The following is a 20,552-nucleotide window of genomic DNA, read 5'->3' as shown; positions in this document are numbered from 1 at the left end:
CTGAATAATGGGTTTTATGCTTTTTGGGTTGACATGTGATAATTTTAATAAAAGAAAGAAAAAAATGACAAAGTATATCGACAAAAATTTTGTAAGTTTCAATATTTGACGTGTCATACCTAAATGACTGGACTGAAGATTTTTTTTAAACTATTCAATTAATTTCTTCTGATAGATGTTCGCATCTTTTTTTTCGAATGGACTTGTTGCTGTTGGCCCAAGTGACCTCGACAGCGTCACTGGGCGGAACAATATGTTAGCAACTATATGTATTGTTTTACTGCGTGATATTCTATATATGTTTACTTATATATGTCTCACTGCTACTCTAAGCTTTCACACCTTTTGGGGAGAAGTTTCGAAACTTATATCACCATGCTGTTCCAATTCTAAAATAAATAATAATAATACTATATGAAAAGTCGACTTGAATCTCACTTGGAGGTCTAAAGATAATTAAAATTGATTTTAACCAGAGGTAGGGCTCTGAGGAGAACGTAATAAACATCAATGCTTTGTATTTATATATTCTGTTTAGGAGGCGGTAGATGCTTATAATTAAAAGCAAAGGATATCATTAGACACACATCAAATCTTAGATCCCATGGTAAACAGCACATTGATGGTGTAAGGAATAGTTTTATTTTTACAGTCTCAATGCCAATGAGCGAAGACCACTCGCTATAAGGTGGAAATTGCACGTTTATCTTTCTAATTTAATTTAAAAAAAATTATATCCTCATTTTATATAATATTTTAAACTTTTTTGTATAGTACAAAAAATGATAAAATATTAAGTGATAGTTTATTTAAACTGCCATCTATTTTAAACTTATAACTTAAGGTTAGTGTACAATTACTTTCTATTACAAAATTCCTTATGTAAACTTTCTTAATCAAAATACTACTATTTACGCAGTCAAAACAAAAAGTATGCATAAGTGAGTGAATGAATAAAGGAAACGTAGAATCGGGCACACGTGTTAATGAATATGTTTAAGCAATTTTCAACTTTAAATACATCAGTAGAAAGATATATAAAACTTTTTACAACCGCTAAGCGAGTTTTATATCAGTTGTTTATCTTTCACGTGGTATCGTCAATCATTTTTACAAACAAACTAAGGTGCGAATGAAAGTAGGTCGCTGACGCGCTGAGAAAGACTGTATTGGAATACTTTTACATACTAACTACTTTTTAAAGCGCTTTATTTTAATTACCTTTATTATAATTATATATAATATCTGTCACAAATACAATAAAAAGCCCGCATGTATTCTACGCAAGTGCGAACTTCGTCGCTCTTATTCATTCACGATCAGTCATTCGGTCGCCGTGCATTCCATCCACTCAGTCATTCGCTCGGTCGCCAGTCGCGAGTGATAAGCGTTCATGGATGGATGTGTGAAACATTCTTTCGATTGCCGCGCAAATACCGTTTCGAACGCGTTAATTGGATCTAACGTGATTAAAAATTACCTTAGATTGTTTTGTGTTTATCATAAGTGGATTTATTGTGTTCCGTTACTCTTGTATGTGTGTGTGAAACAAGTTAACAAATATTTTTTTGTGATTTATGTTTGGATTTTTCTCCGCCGACGTTTTTGTTGTAAGTCGAAAGATCAAAGATTATGTATCTTTTTTTAATACTGCAAACTCAAAGGCCTTGTTTTTGATGTTGTTGGTTAAATTAAGTTTTTTTGCTCGGAAGTAATACAATAAGTTATTTTTCGTGGACATAGTTTTTGTTATCATTGTCGTGTAGGTAATTAAATAAATATCAAAGTCAACCAATAATAAGCTAGTCGTTCAGAAAGCGATAAAATCTTGATTAAGTCCAGCACGAATCTATTAAATTGTCTGCTCTCTAGGTTCTCAAAGGTTTATGTGTTTCTCGAGTCAAATTGAAATGAGCGCTTGCGAAGGTAACACGCTCGCAAAGAAAACTGAATTATTTATCTGAGCTAACGAATTCCCACGAACTTGCTCGCATGACATAATGTTATAATATTATTTTAATATTATAAATTTTATAATGAAATGCAAGAGCTATTTGCATAACAATATACTATTATAACTGTGTTAAAATAAATAGAAATAAGTATGTATACATTGTTTCGCTATTAAAGCCCTTGCTTCAATTCAAAGATCACAATTTATAAAAATAAATTATTAGATATAATTTAATTAAAAGTCATAATACTTTACCTATAATTTTATATAAAACTACTTTTATAATAAGTCGCAAAAATACATTACATATATGTATTAAAATATATACAGTATATAATAATAAACGCGGAAAATTTAACTTGAAATATATGCTACAATTTGTCTTAAAACAAATAATGTAATTATGTATTATATATACATATATCATAGCTACAATATAGCTATTCACAACCAGTTATTGCTGCACATTAAAATCATTTTATCGCGATTCGGATTAAAGATTGCAAAATAATCGGTATCAGATTGTTGGGGCTGTTGCGTTCGAGTTGAAATATACTTCGTTGGGTTTAATTATTCATAGGTAACGTATTTCGTATTTAGCAATATTTTAATAATTAACAATAAGACATATTCACTGAAACTAAATATAACCCAGTTAATTCCTATAATGATTATTGCTGAGAAATAGCTTGAATTGTATTCATAGTAGCGTGGAAAACATGTCCACCAGTTTTGTGACAATTTGCTTTGAAACATTCAGCCTCACTTACAGACGTTGTTTAGCGTTAAGATAAGCACTAATTTAACTCTTTCTGACATTATTGATTTGACATTCGAAAAAAGAAGACAGCATTGTTTCACTAATCACCCCCTGCATAACATCTATAGATGAAGCCGTAAGATTTTATTAAATTATTTGTTTAAGCCTTATATCCTAAATATAAGGCTTGGATACATGAACTAGGGATGGGAAACATTACACTGGACGCTATGAATTTGAACATACCGACGTTTCGAGTGCATTTTGTTTTTTATTCCCTTTTCCCTGACAGCTTGAAACAGCTTTACTTTAAGATATTTACATAACACCGGATGTGTATTATTTTTCCTTATTAAAAATTTACGCAAGTGACAAAATTAGCTTCGTAGGGTTAATGCTCTTACTTCGTCTGAACGTGTCTGAGATTTTATTGCTTCCAGAATAAATATTAAGACGTCCTAGGTTTTTGTGTTCTTGTTTTTATAATTTTGCGTTATTATTTGACTTTTGACAGTGCAAACATTGCACTAGAAAAACAAACTTGATTATGAATAAAAATATTTATTCTAAAATTAATTAAAACTTTTACTAAGACTGACCTGACTGACACACGAAATTGTTTCCTATTAGAAGTAAAAAGAAAAGTAACAGCCTGTTCCACTGCTCGACAGACTCTTATCGATAAGGTTTGGAAATTATTCCATCAAGTTGCTCCACTGTGGATTGATGGTGTATTAGTAGAAATGTATTCGAAACATGCAGGTTCTTTAACGATGTTTTCCTTCACTGCCGATCACTAGATGAATTATTTAAAACGCAAATGCTGAATGATGATGCTTGCCCGGATTTGAACCCGGATTCTTTGGTTAGGATCCACGTAATCAGTCCACTGAGAAATCTCGGCTCTTTTCTTGATATCATGTTAGATATTTGTCAAATCTACACTTTTTTTATATTACCGGAGTTCCCAGAGATTTTGTGTTTTTAAGCGATTGTCTATTATGTGCGTTCGTGTCACACATTTTTGTGAACTTTAATTTCTCTCGTACTCCAATGTGTATGTGTGTGTATTGGTATTTACATGTGTGTATGAAGTGTCGTTCTATTTTTTAAAAAGAAAATGATATAGTATAGTGATATAGTATAGATTACTTTTTTCTAAGCAAATGACAAAAGTGATGTCGTCCTCAGCCCAAAGATTGCCTGGAAGATATCGCTGTTTTTGCGAAGACTTTATCCAACTTTTGTATAATCTCATGTATATTTACTTTCGTTGTAAGTTTTATAATCAATGCGCCCTTGTGTGAAGGGGTGTTTGGTAGCCTATGTGCTAAGTGTAGGTATAAGCCTATATTACAAATTTAATATAATTCCGTTCAGTAGTTTCTTCTACAAACTTTCGCTCTTATAATATAATTTGACAACCCTACATTATCTCAGTACCTAAGTATCTTAGCTTTACTTCTCGTGCTGGTTCAATCGAGACGGCTTAGTTATTACCGTCCCCCAAGTGCAGAACAAGGGCAATAAATAGGGACAGCTGAAATAACCCGACGTCGGTCTGCTGGATCGTTTATTGTGATAACTTTGTCAGTTTAATTGAAAACATAATTTAAAACTTATAATGTTTAAGCGGTTCATACGTTTGTATAAGTTAGTTAAATCAAAAAGTTGCTATATATTCTACGTTACCTCGTAACTCACACGTTTGTGACTTTATTTCAATTTAAATTTAGAAAAATTATATAAGTAAAAAATGGTACAGTTTATAGGCATTCGAGGATAAATTAATAAGAAAAATTAAGCAAATTAAAACACAAAAGTGCTTGTCTAGATTTGAACCTGCGACCTTCGGGTTAACAGCCACGTATTTTATCAACGGACTCATGTCAACTCATTGAATATAATATTATATATTTTAATTATTCACGTTAAAGCAAAGTGAAATCATAGTATTATTCTACAGATAAAAAATATTACATTTTAACACGTATAATATTAAGTCAATCATTTGCATTACACACGACCTCGTCATTTGCCATAATGTTATATATATGATATAATTTTATTTTACTGTCTCTGGCTTATCTCAACATATACTAGTGGCGCCGCCGCGACCAATTATCTTTTTATGCTAATAGTAACTGTAATAGGAAAAAAAATGATACCTTAAGGTACACTATTCCATTTTCGTAGGGACCTCTATTTTTTTTTTAAATAAAATTTAGCCTATGCTACTCGCTATTAATGTAGCTTTCTACAGGTGGAATAATTTTTGAAATCGTTTAAGTATATTTTTAGTTTATCCATTACAAAGAAATATCATCATTATTATTATATTTAATTTATTAAATTTCCAGCAATGAGTACAATAAGATAGTATTATTTTTTTATAAATTAGCTTATATGTAATAGAATCCTCGCTAATACTATAAATGCGAAAGTATGCTTGTGATGATTTCACGTCTTAACTACTAAACAGATCCTCCGATATGATCTTGAAATTTTTCACACACGTGTCTAACAGGTAGGTATCTAAACCGTAATACAGTTTAATACACTGCTATGACACTATCATTTAATGATCATTATTAAATATTGATAGCTTGATATCGACTTCCTAGGTAGGAATTTCATCCTGATAAATATTATCGCGTTCTTTTATCAGGAAATATGAAAAAAATATGCAAATTGACTCTTTGATTAAAGTGTTTTATTACTATCGATATAGTATATAACATTCATGAATTATTACTGAAACGAATGCGAAGGCCATTTAAGTCGTTTTAACGATTCACGGTTAAACACACCGATCGATGTGGAAAAGTGTTTGATTTATTATATAACGTCCCGCACACCAGAAGGCACGTTATTTTATTTAAAATCGCTTCATTGATCGCTTTTTTTAATAATTGAAATAATAATTGAAGTTAATTATGAAATCTTGGTTTTTATATAAACAATGTTGTTAATTGAGTGACACGTAATTCGTTTTTAATAGTTATAATTGTTGAAAAAAAAACTTGATTCATATTTTAAATTAATTAAAAAAAATCTTTAATATTTTTAAAAGTAAGTTAAAGTATAAATTTAGAAAATCTATTTTATATATAACGTTATAATAATATTGTTAGGAACCGTGGATAATCATCGTTTACGCTTGCAGCCTGCGCCCGCGCATTCCGTAACAACGAATACTCGTTACTGTTTGTCGACGAATTCAGTACGGTGGGTGGTCGCCATTTGAAATCGAATCACGATTACGATTGTTAAAACTATATACAATTTAATTGAATCACCATCAAAACCTTACCTCTTTCGGAATACAACACATATATATGTTTTCAATAAAATTAATTTTAAAATTGCATATGTATTTAAGGTTAAAATATTAATATTCGAAAATAAAAATATATCAAAATATACTTTATTCGAATAGGTTTTTGCGAATACTTTTGAATCGTCATTTTAGGAAAAATTATACATAATTCAAAACTTCATTGTAATTACCGCTGAGTTAAATATTATTAACCCGAACAATTCGCGCAATTAAAAAAGATAAAGGATGTTTGCTCAATTGCTTGAATTTCAGTTAATATTTGTTTGTAAATACATATGGCAATATACTTTGTCTTCATACATCTCAAGATATCGTCTCATCAAAGTTTTATTTAGTTGCAGTAAAACGTATTTGTTTATATTTAAATTCTCATAACTGATATTGTTTTATTAATTTTATTTTAATTCGTTAGTAATGCACTTGACCTAATTCATTTTAAGATTAAAATTGTTTTAATAAAATGTATCGTTTCGAAACCGGAAAATACTTTCTGACAAATCGATTAAATACATCCACAGTTGTGAAATATACTAATTACTAAATGTTAAAGAATTTTAATAGCATATAATATTTAACTTTAATTTGTATTTTGTTATTACTACGTAGACGATAAAATTTTAATAAACGATTATTAACATAATACATATAGATATTTAACGAGGAAATGTTGAACGAAAATATATAATATCAATATGTGACATTTTAGAAAGGCCGACAAACAAATGGTGTCCTATTGGACTGATTGACTTAAAAAATACGTCACAACTCACAAAGTAAATGTGAAAAATGCGGCGCTCTCAACATAATATAGAAGGAGCAAGCTGAAAATCAGCGCTGGGCATAGCACAGCACATAGCTGAGCTTGCAACCAATTGCGATACGGTCGTCAATGAAAAAGAGTGGTAAATTAAAAAAAATGTGTCCAGTATGAATAATTTGTATCTCATAAAAAATATGTATGTTTTTCTTAAGAGTTACTTTGTAATGTACGACCTATCTGAAGTAATAAATTTTTATTATTATTATTATTAAAAAAAAATCCTGCCTGTAATAGCATTACCTCACTTACCGTTAAAACGGAAACAGTATCACAAAGTATTGTACTTTAACCATAGAAAAAGTTATGAGAAATCCATCCACAGCTACTGGTGGTAGGGCTTTGTGCAAGCTCGTCTGGGTAAGTACCACCCACTCATCAGATATTCTAACGCAAAACAGCAGTACTTGATATTGTTGTGTTCCGGTTTGAAGGGTGAGTGAGCCAGTGTAATTACAAGCAAAAGGGACATAAAATCTTAGTTCCCAAGGTTGGTGGCGCATTGGATATGTAAGCGATGGTTGACATTTCTTACAACGCCAATGTCTAAGGGCGTTGGTGGCCACTTACCATCAGGTGGTCCATACGCTCGTCCGCCTTCCTATTCTATAAAAAAATCCAGATATATAATAAAAATAATTATATAGTTAAGGAATATTGTACCAATATCAATACATTAACTCATATTATTAGTTAATTCAGAAACCGTAGATTAAGCAATCTGCCTAACTCGAATAGAATACACATTACATAGCTGTCATACATAAATAATTATGTAATAATGTATTCTGTAGATACAAGATTGATTGACCTGGCTTAAGTACATACAGCTTAACTCATGAAATACAACTAGCTTGACTGCCTCGTTGGTCTAGTGGCTTGATATAAGGCTGTAGACCCGGAGGTCCTGGGTTCAATTCCCAGGTCGGGCCAATAAAAAGTTATTGGGTTTTTCTGTCAGAACACTCTCAGTAGCAGCCCGGAGTCTGGAAGTTGTACACTCCCGTATAAGTGTGTACACTCCCGTGCCTCGGAAAGCACGTAAAACCGTTGGTCCTGCGCCTGAACTCTTTCCGGTCGTGTCGGATCGCCGTCCCATCGGATTATGAGAGTTAGGGAATAGAGACTGCACCTGTGTTTGCGCACACAATTGTGCACTATATGTCCTACGCAGTTGGCTAATCTTCCTTGAGATTGGCCGCTGTGGCCGAAATCGGTCTGGAGGACATTATTATTATACAACTAGCACGATTAAAATTTACCGGAAGTTATACTTGTATTGCAATAAAAAAAATTAAATAATTGAAACGCAAATTTCATTATTTTAAAATATATTGTAACTTTTAATCATACTTTTAAAACAGCAAGTTTCTTATTTATCGTCAAGATTTCGAACCCATTATGATGGTTATACTCGTATGCCTATTACTGACGACTTGCATCCTTGGAGATGAACGGGCGACTAAAAAAATCTATTATGTGAAACCTTATATTCGTTATACCAAAAAAAATATATTTTGATAATTAATGTGTAAATATAAAGTGATAAATGTTTTATCGGTTTATTGCCAATCTTGATAACGATCATTTATTATCAGTGTGTAACCCTTGATTGCATTTCTTTAAATACCAATCAATTAATTAAACACGCACAACGAATACGGAACAAACGCTCGCACATACGAACTCACACAGAAACAATATTTAGCTTATTAAATTCTTGTAATACCTAATATAATGCTATGGTAGGTAACTAACTTAAAATATTAATTCGAGCACACTTGTAATTAAAAATGATCCTAGCTGTGGTGGAAATTACTAGGTGGTAGGACTTTGTGGAAACCCGGCTGGGTAGGTTTCACCCACTCATGAGATATTCAACCGTTAAATAGCATTTCTTAGTATAGTTAGGTTCCGTAACCATGTCAGTTCACAAGGTTAGTAGAGCATTGGCGATGGCAGGAATGGTTAATATTTCTCACATCGCCAATATCTATGCCGGACCAGGTGGTTTGCTCGTTCGTTTCCTAAAAAATATAACAAATCTTACAAAAATGATTTTTTTGGTGCTCTCCCAACTATAAACGCTGGTTTATTGAATGTGATTGTCATTGCGAGTGTGTGTTATTCGAGCGATTTCTATTTTCTTTCAAAAGTTTATGGTTCAAAGAGTCCATTGTAAATGTGGCTGCCGAGTCATTATTTAATATTTCACGCTGTGTTTATGATTTCTTGATATTTCGTTATTAGAAACCACGGTTAATTGTAATCTTAGAAAGTTAAATAAAAAAATATAAAAATTGTATTGCAATAAGATCCTCTAACACTACAATATTCAAAACGTATGCAAAAACTGTTTTTGTAAGTATAAAAAAAATTAGGCATGTTCCACACGCAATTTGTCCCCATTGTCGATCCCGCATTTCACGAAGCAAGTGAAGTATTACCTAATAACATCCGCTTTAAACCAACCCTCATTAGACTCCATAGAACTTAACCACACGCTCTCGAAATATCGAACCGAGTCAATAAAACTTAGTTAGACCCTCGTGGGAAGTGCGCAATCGATACTTGAAAACAGTTGTCCGAATGTCGATGTACCGTTGGGGAAAAAAGTCACAATATTTTCTATAAATTTTCAAACCTTTGAAACTAAAACAAAGTTGAACTAAAGATTTAGCCGCGATGAGTAATTTATATTTCAAGTATCATATTTTAAGGTCGAATTTTAACGCATTTTGTAACGCTTCTGACTTGCATCGATACGCTTTTGATAAAACATATTTGAAAAGAAAGAATTTTTTTTTTTTTTTTATAGAATAGGAAGGTGGACGAGCATATGGGCCACCTGATGGTAAGTGGTCACCAAACGCTCTTAGACATTGGCATTGTAAGAAATGTCAACCATCGCTTATAGCCAATGCGCCACCAACCTTGGGAACTAAGATTGTATGTCCCTTGTGCCTGTAATTACACTGGCTCACTCACCCTTCAAACCGGAACACAACAATATCAAGTATTGCTGTTTTGCGGTAGAATATCTGATGAGTGGGTGGTACCTACCCAGACGAGCTTGCACAAAGCCCTACCACCAGTAATCGTTTTAACGGTGGGCTCTTACAGTTATTTAATTCTAAGCGCAATATAATGTTTTATACAATACATAAAGTGTTCTTTATAAGTAAGATTTCCAGACATAATATCCCCATTAAAACAAACAAAACAAATAAGAAGTAATTTATTAAAGAAACATTATTACGGATCAGTCAATGATTTTACTTTAAAAATGTCAAGTATTTACTGTTTCCACTAACATTAAAAAATACTTCTTGAGTGGTTACGTAGGCATACCATAGAAGACGGAATGAATTAGAGTAGCCTACTTAGACATTTCAAAACTAAACATACCTCAACGAGATCTGTCAATTCGGATTAGCGATAATGACTTTACGGGCTGTCTAACTACGATATATTAAGGCGCATCCAGTTTTATTCGCGACTGTCCCACGCGTGTCAGTGTCGGAAATGTAACCGGCACGTTTATTAGCATCGCCTGAGCGTGGAGATAGGATTGCACTTTTGTCACTAACAGTACATCGTGAACTCGGATCGAGTTACGTATTTGTTTCTAATTAATTGCTATTGGAATTGCGTGCATATTATTGATATTTATTTTGATTGAATTTCGGAACAAAATATTGTGAAGGTTATATCGTTTCGGTTTACCCATGAGCTCAACTTCCTTAGCCATTGAAAAAATATACAATCTATTTAAAATATGTACTTTACATGTGTATACAAATTATAATAAAATTGATAGACTTGTGAAATAAGACGATAACAAACTTTATAAAACTTATGTGATGTATGACCCACTCATTTGACCGTATAAAAATTCCGTTTAATTCAGTAAAAAATAAGATGAACTAAAAGTAAATAAAAAAAAAACAGAAGTAATCAGTGAGACAAAAAGCAAATTAATTTTCCTTCCCAAGAAGCAAAAAATACAGTTCATTGGAACTATTGAAAAAGGCTTTAGTCTCTGACGCATGTACAATCGTAAGTACATGAGATTAAAAAAAAAATCAACTAGTCATGTCCACCTTGAAAGAACCGGTACAGATTCGATTGATCGTGTGAAAGAATAGTATTTTCAACAGATAAAATATTATAATTAATATATTTTAAAAATAAATCTGGTTAAAATAATGCAAATGTAGGGCAAAGTAGCGATTAGGTTTCAAAACGAAAGTTGATTAATGTTAACATAATATCATTTCCGATTTGACACGGAAGTTGAGCAGCTTATATTTCTCAGAGTGTCGCACTATGTGACTTGTAGAGGCTGTAGTTTCTGAGACAACCCTTCTTCTTACATAAAGATTATTTTGTTTTAAAACGTCATATTTTTAATTTTTTTTCTTTAATATAATTTAAAATTTATTTTTATGTTACCTTAATGGTATAGTGTCTGTCTAACATAGTATAATATTTCGATTTGATATGGTATTAAATACCAACGTTATCATGAAGCTGACATTAAAAATGTCACTATATTGTGAATACATGCCAGTGAACTTTGATTTAACTTTGACAGCGAATTAGCAGTTGCAGCTTGCTTTATGCATATTTCAATTTCACGCAAAACGTACCAATTGTGTAGTTTAGTCGAATATTTTTTTCCGAATAAGGTTTTCAAATACCTTCGTACCTACAGATACATTTTGTGGGAGTTTGGCAGCATAGTCTTAAATTCCTTTAAGTTAAACATGTCTAAGAATGTCTGTCACCATTTACCATTCAATTAACTCAACCATTTATAAAAAAAATATATAAATAGGGTAAAATTGACTTTGAAAATTCGTACAAGTAGGTTGTAGCGTTAAGAAAGATTACTTCTGTCACTATATCAAATGGTTATCTCTTAGAGCATTCATCTAATGATACCGATCAGCTAATACTAAGCACTATTGTTCAAAGCATACATCTGACAGATGGGAGCTTACGATAATAACGTTACAATTTATAATTTGTTCCACTCGCTGAATAAACCTTAGAAAATTTTCGAACCTTATTAATAACCGCACATTGTTTATTTATTGAATAAACGTATATTCAATAGGTGTACAAATGTATAGTAATTTACGCATTTAATCAATATAGACAAACTCAATACATACATTTAATTGTACGTTTTTAACATATACATATATAAGCTTTATGGTTGATAGGGCTTTGTGCAAGCCGTCTGGGTAGGTACCACCCAGTCATATATTCTACCGCCAAGCAGCAACGCTTAGTATTGTGTGTTCCGGTTTGAAGGGTGAGTGAGTCAGTGTACTAAAGGTACAAGGGACATCACATATTAGTTATTATTCAATGTTGGTGACGTATTAGCGATGTAAGCGATGGTTAACATTTCTTACAATGCCAATGTATATGGGCGTTGGTGACCACTTGCCATCAGGTGTATATACTATAAAATATATATATTAAAATATAAATAACCCTTAAAAAGTTTCCAGTGTGCATGGTTCCTTACTTTTCGAACTTAAAAGTAATCTTAGGTAATTCATTTGCAAGCGAGTGATTTAAATCATGTACGAATTAACTTGACAACATAATTCCCCTATTTCTCAATAATAGGGTTGATCCTTCATATGAGGTACACCTTATACTATTGTAATAATTCATGTATCATTTAATTTTAAATTACATAAACACACACACACACAAAATTTTCACACACAAAGTCATTTAAAGTAATTTCTTTTTTAAAATAAGTTATCAAGTGAAAGATACTTTTCAAGAAAAATGTTATAATTAAATATCTGCAAAATTTTAACTTAATACGGTTATATGGTTTATCTTGTAATAAAAAGACAAATATATTAAATAAAATGAATTCAAACCCACGCCAACCAATCAATTTATTAATTATATGCAACAAAATTATATTCGGTAAATAGCAATTATAAGTCGAAAATGTCCCAAGCGCAACAGCAATAAATACATTCAAATTAATGTTATATAAATTGTCTGAATAACCTTGAAATTAAATAAGAGACGTCCGAATAATCTCCGTGGACGTAATAATTGCTCGTTAACCGACATAATGGTTTCACGTTACATAATAATCGTCATAATAAGAATTCGGTTACAGCTTTCACACCTCCATGAAATGTAAAACCGTTGCAATATCGCAGACACCCTAAATATTTTCGAGATAAAATAAAACTTAAAAAGTTGCAGTTTTTTTTTCTTTATTAATTTTAAAGTTTTTTTCTAAAAAGTAAATGTCACCCTCATAGTTCTATATATTTCTCTTTTGCTATACAAATTTTAAAAATAATTAAAATAACTACTATAATAAGCATATGTACTAGATTTTGGTATCTAAATTTAATACATTTAGTTACTATTATAAGTAATGTTTTAGATGCGTCCGAAGAAGAAGCTGAAAGTACACTATTATAAAAACATACTTCATATGCAAAATTAAACTTATGCAAAAATTCTAACTATTCGGCTTCGTTCCGAACACACTCCCTGATTTCATGTACAGCATCTTCAATTGCAATCTGGTAATGTTGTCTTACCCATGATATAACTAACCCTAAATATTTTCGATATATAATAAAACTTAAAAAGTTGCAAAGTTATTTCTTACTTCTAGTTTCAGTGTTCTATCTAACAGTTAAAGACAGCAATATTAGTTTCAATTGTTTCGATATTGACAACGTGACTTAAACATTCGACTTAAACAACGTGATGTTTAAGTTAGTCAATATTATCCTTTGGCCATGTTTTAAGTTATTGCCTTTTCTTAAGCTGAAAAAAAAGTATGATTAAATACTTTATTTTATTACTTATTGTTTTTTTTTTTTGAATTAATTTCTGATTTTGAAGCATATAGTCAATTTAATAGCTTAACCTCGCTAATGAAAAGGTGTAAAAGTTATGTCACTTATTTTTTATATATATTTCACTACGAACCTTTTACATATAAGCAGTGCCCCTTGTATCTGAATATCCTTGACTCCTGAACTTGTCAAAAGCAGAATCCCAATATACACAAATATATAATACACTTATCGCCTACCTAAGACTTTTCGTATTACTAAAGATGTCAAGTTCTAAGGTCAATAACCTCACAGATCTGAATAAAAGTTATAACGCAATACGAACGACAAAAAAAAGTATATTTTAGTTTTCCCCTGTGACTTATAATGTTAAAAAGACCTGAATTAAATATAGTTAAATCGTGTTTAGGGCGGATATATCCTATTAGTGGATTAAATGAACCGGTCCTCCTACGCCTACCATTGATAGAGTCGCTTGTGGGAAGAGCTGGGCTGTAATGATTACGAAACCTTTCTTGCGCTGGCAGTTAAATTAACATGTCATAAACAACTGCATATTTGTTACCTAATAAAGTATTTATATCGTATATAATGGAAATTCCATACGACATTTCGTGTCTAATTAAATTTGATAGAAAATTTGATCTCACAGTATTTAAAGATACTATTTGGTAAATGCTATGAATCTTATATATATATATATATATATATATATATATATATATATATATATATATATTTGCACATTTTCTTTACAACTAACCGTTATTCCATTAAGCGTCCTATTTACAAAGGTTGTCTGAAAGGAATCGCTCAAGCGAAATATCGCCTTTTGTTTATTATTTATTTGATTATTTCTTTGCAAGTATTATTGTATTCTTTGTCGAATAGCAACATTAAAAATCTATATAAATTTTACATTGATCACCTATGTGAAAGCACAATGTATTTGTCAAATTTTAACAAATCGCCGTAAGTTTTTTCCAGGTTAGTCACTTTCATGACTTTCATCACACAGCCGCTTTCAATGGAATAGCGTTTCAAAATTCGACAAGAACTAATTAAACGTAGACGGAAATATTATTAACGCTTACTGCCACTTACAAAGTAGCTCAAAATAGACTTATTTAAACTTCATTGTCTAATTAGACGCGCCGATTTTATTGACCTAATATGATAGATTTATTTTAATAGTTAGCTATTATCCGTTGCCAACTTGGCAGTGTTCTTTATTTAAATTCATTTTTGAAATATATTTTCAATTGAAAATTCCATAAATTTTGAGGTTAATAGAGTTCGATTTCTTATTTTTTTACTATAATGTACATACAAAGCCGAGATGGCCCAGTTTTAAGAACGCGTGAATCTTAACCGATAATCGTGGGTTTTAACCCGGGCAAGCACCACTGAATTTCATGTGCTTAATTCTTGATTATAATTCATCTCATTAATCAATTACGGCGAAGGAAAACATCGTGAGGAAGCTTGCAACTGTCTAATTTCACTGAAATTCTGCCACACGTGTATTCCACCAACCCTCACTGGAGCAGCGTGGTGGAATAAGCTCTAAATCTTCTCCTCAAAAAATAAAAGGGAGAGGAGGCCTTTAGCCCAGCAGGACATTCACAGGCTGTTACGGTTACGGTACATACATAGATGTAGATGTTTTCCTATGTTCATGTATGTACGTTCCTAAATGGTTCTTGCTCTTCGTAAATATGAAGTACATAAATTATAATGTTAACACATAACAATTTAGGCAACGCGTTGATCAGTCTTTAAGGGCATTTAATGAGGAGACGGTAAGTCTATAGTGCGGAAGAAGAAATCACACTCAACAGCCATTAAAACACATTATATGCAATCGGAAATTTACTAGACAATTGTTATTTTGGTAGCAACATTAAAACTCAATTTATACTGGTTTTGAAGTAGGGTTGCCAACACCTAGGTAGGTGTAGGTATATTTTGTACCATAGATTCAGATTGATAAGGCCATTCGAATGATTTTATGAAATTATTTAATTGTTTAACGAGATAACTTTATACTGTATTATTTATTCTAATAACTTTTGCTTTATCCTTTTTCTTTTTTTATAAAATATGTAAACGGACTGGCTAATGGGCAACCTGTTGGTAAGTGGTCACCAATGTCATCATCAGTCATCCCTTATCCCATCGCCAATGAGCCACCAACCTTAGGGACTAAGATATTATGTCCCTTGTGCCTTTAATTACACTGGCTCACTCACCCTTTAAACCGGAACACCACAATACTATTACTATTTTACTGTCGGTTGAACTTATGATGAGTACAACTTCAAGTAATCTCTTTTCTCTTCTTTTATATATGATCATTGTAATATTTTAAACATTTTATTAAAATATAAACTAAATATAGTTCGTTTTCAAAACTTGACAACCCTATGATACTGAATAGGCGATTGTATTATTAACGTTTTAGGCAAATAATTGCGAAGATACTTACTTAGTCATCACCTTGACAAATAAAAGTTCGGACGTTAGCTGAGTACATCGAACCCTATCTGGCTCGTCACGATTCATTCGGGTCCGTAAGAATAGTTCGAAAGAACGTATAAGAACATTCTATGTACAGTTAACAAATTTACTTTGAAGCAAATGATGAAGTAAAAAAGGGTTATGTGTTAAATAAACTCGACATATAATACCTATTGTACCTCCAGTTCAGATAGATCATTCATTCATCTTAATTTCGATATTGAATAATAAAATAAATACAACATTAAAAAAACAAAATTATTATAAAAATATTATGATATACAGTTCAGCACATTTGTTTAGATAGGACGTAATTTCTTGAACGCAAATAAAATCAAAATATTATTTTAAGTAGACTCTTATAACAACTATTGAATCGCCATGTAATAGGATTTGAGCCGGTTGGTAGATACTTGCCTTTCATGCCGAAGCTTGTGGGTTCGATTCACACCCAGGACAGACATTTGTGTGCATGAACATGTCTGTTTGTCCTGAGTCTGGGTGTAATTATCTATGTAAGTATGTATTTACAAAAGAAAAGTAGTATATGTAATATATCAGTTATCTGGTTTCCATAGTACAAGCTCTGCTTAATTTGGGATCAGATGGCTGTGTTTGAATAATGTCCCAGGATATTATTATTATATATTTAATTAAATGTAAAGTCACCACCGTCTTGTAATCTAGATTGTACTTAGAAGAACCGGCAAGACGGACAGTAGTTATCTTTTCCACACATTAAGTTACATAGATACATAATTATGTTAATTAAAAACAATCAAATTATTATTTATCCTTCATGGAAATCAATGAATATTACCGCCATGCTTTCTTTTACATCTATTCATTAAGCTTTATTTATAAATGTTTTCTCAATATTATATTTAAATGTATTGATTGATAGACAAAGTCAAAATAGACATATTTGTCCAAGAAGCCAAATATGGAATAAAGACATTATATATTAAAGAAACGAGACGTTTTTGCTTAACAAAGTGGGCGATTAAAAGCTAGTATGTTTATTTATTATCTGTCCTAACTAATAAACTAGATACATTATATATATAAGGTACACTTATTTTTCTCGGCATGTTGTAAAGGTCAAGTTACATGTACAATAATACTATATACATATATGAAACTGGTTTTAATTTATTAAATTCAAGTGTAATGACTAACTAGAAACGATTTAGTATAATTATCATTTTGATATATTATGTCTAATGTACTTTAGTTTTTTATTTTATTTACATGTCATAAAAAAAATAGTACCTTCTTATTTTAAAATTTTAAATTTATATCGTGACAACATCAACATTACTAACTGTGATTAGCGGATTCACTCGAGTTTTTTTTATGATTTTACGTGTCCTTTTCGGGTGATAATTACAAAATACCTACCTAAACATGTAACTGATTAATTAAATACTTGTTTGCCAAAATAATATTTGTCGACATTACGTCACTGGTAAGGGTTGTAGCGTGAGTGTAATATACATAATCCTTCTCAATGGACTATCTAACGCAAAAAATCTTTTCCAAATCGAGAGATTAGCACGTTGAACAAAGTTGATTCCTACCAAATTCAATTTGTCATTATTAAAGGAAGATACGACGTGATGATTATTGCCATCTTCCTACTTCGGAAAGGTATAATAAATCGAATATCATTATACATTTTGAAAGAGATTACCAAGAAAATGGAATATTTATAAGGAAATATGATTAAAACGGCTGAAAATACTAACAAAAAATTACAAAATCTTAATATTAATTACAATATTACTCAAAATATATCAAACACTGTAAGGGATGACTTTATATTACCGCCGAGATGGCGCAGTGGTAAAACACGTAATCTTAACCGAAGACTACGCTTTCAAATCCATGCAAAAAATACTTAATTTTCATGGCGTTAACTTGTCTGCCCGATGCTATATACCAATCCGGACTGAAGAAGCGTGATAAGCACCAAATATTTTCCTAAAAGAAGAGCAAACTGTAACCCACCAGTGGTATATGAACAGGCTTTTACTTCTTGTATTAAGTCTCGCTTTAAAGTAAATCATCGTGACAACGAATGCTTTTACTATTGCTAGCGTGAACTTTAATTTCAAACATAAAACTAAAACGACCCCTTAATAATAAATAGCAATAACCTCACAAAAATAATTTATATAAAAGTAGAATACGTAGAAATATTTATGAAAAAACTTTATATGTAAGTTTGTAAGTAACGGAAACAGACATCTCACTTTCCGCCCACATATAATATCTGATAAAAATGTGTTTAGCAAAAAGGTCTTATTCCATCCGTTGTTTACCTTTTCCGTTCATAACAATTTCATTTGATGTGTCATTATCTTAACATATAATAGGACGTAAATATATATGAATGACGTAATAAAAAAGGTTCTAAAGGCAAATGCCTTTACTTCAATGTTTCTTGTATACATACTATTGTATACATATATCGTTTTGGTACCGATTTTAATCATTTTCACATATATTGTTTATTAAAGACCTATAACTAAGTCTGATATAGTAATGTCTAGAAAACACTTTTGAAGGTTGGGTGGGTTATTCGGGAGGAAAACGACAATGGGCAGATAAAGGTCCTAACTTGCCACTTTAACATACATAATGACAAATTGTATTATGAACAAAAAATATTTGGCTGTTAACTCGCATAGCCATATTATCTTGAACAAGGTCAGGCTTGAAATTACAGACGGACACTTAAATTTTATTTATTTATATATATTTTAACATCCCGTCAATAATTGTGTAATAGTTGTATGTTACGTCAATTAAGGTATGAGTAAACTTCATATTAAGCTTCGTATTCTTGAAATACGCACTCGCATATTTATTTCAATCTGTATCTTGAACTTAGTGGAAATCTATCCAGTTTTGCCCTGCATTTATATTCTCCAAAACTTATAATACAATAGCGAACAAATGTATTCCCACGCACTATGCTATTATTTTACTCTAATAGGTCACAAAGACCAGATAGCATTGGAACCTTTGAAGAACTATAAATATATATATTTATAAGTCTGTGTTGGTACCATACAACATATTCTACCGCCAAACTGTATTATTTTAATGCCCATAGACATTGGCATTGTAAGAAATGTTTACATCGCCAATGCGCCACCAACCTTGGGAACTAAGGTGTTATGTCCCTTATGCCTGTAATTACACTGGCTCGCCGATCCTTCAAACCGAAACACAACAATACTAGGTAATGCTGTTTTGCAGTAGCAGTAAAATATCTGATGAGTGGGTGGTACCTACCCAGACGAGCTTGCACATTGCTTAAAATTTTTCATAAAAATTAAGTAATACAAAATTACATAAATAGCGTAAATTAAAAAAAAAATTAAAAACGATTAATGCAATGAATTTCGACAGTATTTTTAATAAAGATTTTTTTCTTAAATTCGCCGTAGAGGTGAGAAATCCAACTAATCTAACCATCGAGAATATTACGAATAATTTATAATATTTAATACTAAAACTGACCCAACCTGAAGGCAGTAGACAGACGATAATATCACGCCCACGTGACGTTACGAAACTTCTATTATAAGCATTACGGCACTACCATAATACAACTCCATAAATCTTTTGTGTTTATTTTATGTATTAGTAACATTGTGATAATTGGTCAGACATCGCGAACTTTCTTTTATGGATGTTTTTAATTAACTAATTGTAAAGGAGAGTGTCAGATAAGATGGCCCTGTGGTAAGAACGCGTGAATCTGCTATTGGGTGCACATGAAAAACAGATACCAGTACTTTTTTTTCTTGCCAAATTCTAAGAATCAGACCTAGCTCCACTTATCAACAACGTTAGTAGTTATTTCGTTATTAATTTTTCTGATTTCAAAATTTCTGCTGCTTTTTAAGTTAGTATGGATATTTGCAAGTTACCAAAACGAACACGAACTTCTTTTTTTTATATAAGACTACCTTAATAATTTAGGCAGTTATAAACGATAAAACATTTTGAAATACAAAAAGGAATATCTAAGTTTAGAATTTTTAATATAAAGACCTTCGCTGACTCAAAATAAAACAATTAATTGTTTTAATGCCTATCAACTTGACTTCATCTGAAAAGGCAAAATGTTGTCATGACGACCGGTTTAATTACTCTCGTACTTTTAATACGCGCTCTTCTGAATGTGGAAATGATAAAATTAATTCAAATTCTCGGAATTTTTTATTTAAATTTTTTATTTTAAGGTAAATTCTGTCGGAAATAAAACAAATCAATAGACATCT

The 20,552-nt window shown here is 31.3% G+C and overlaps 1 protein-coding gene across 3 annotated transcripts in view; it reads left to right on the top strand.

Moving 5' to 3' along the window:
- The window catches only part of LOC126768122 (protein shank), a 195,331-nt gene that overhangs the window by 66,965 nt on the left and 107,814 nt on the right, over positions 1-20,552 (top strand). For 2 of the 3 annotated variants that reach the window (XM_050486037.1, XM_050486036.1), the window contains exon 1: positions 1,341-1,610. The exons of the other annotated variant lie outside the window; for it this stretch is intronic. The gene's annotated coding sequence lies outside the window, so the exon portion shown is untranslated. Of the gene's footprint in view, positions 1-1,340; positions 1,611-20,552 lie in introns of those variants that run through there. 3 annotated transcript variants of the gene reach the window in all.

Source organism: Nymphalis io, chromosome 4 (assembly GCF_905147045.1).
Source record: "Nymphalis io chromosome 4, ilAglIoxx1.1, whole genome shotgun sequence".
Taxonomy (NCBI): domain Eukaryota; kingdom Metazoa; phylum Arthropoda; class Insecta; order Lepidoptera; family Nymphalidae; genus Nymphalis; species Nymphalis io.
The sequence above is the reverse complement of the archived record's forward strand: the minus strand, read 5'-3'. Positions and strand labels throughout refer to the sequence as shown.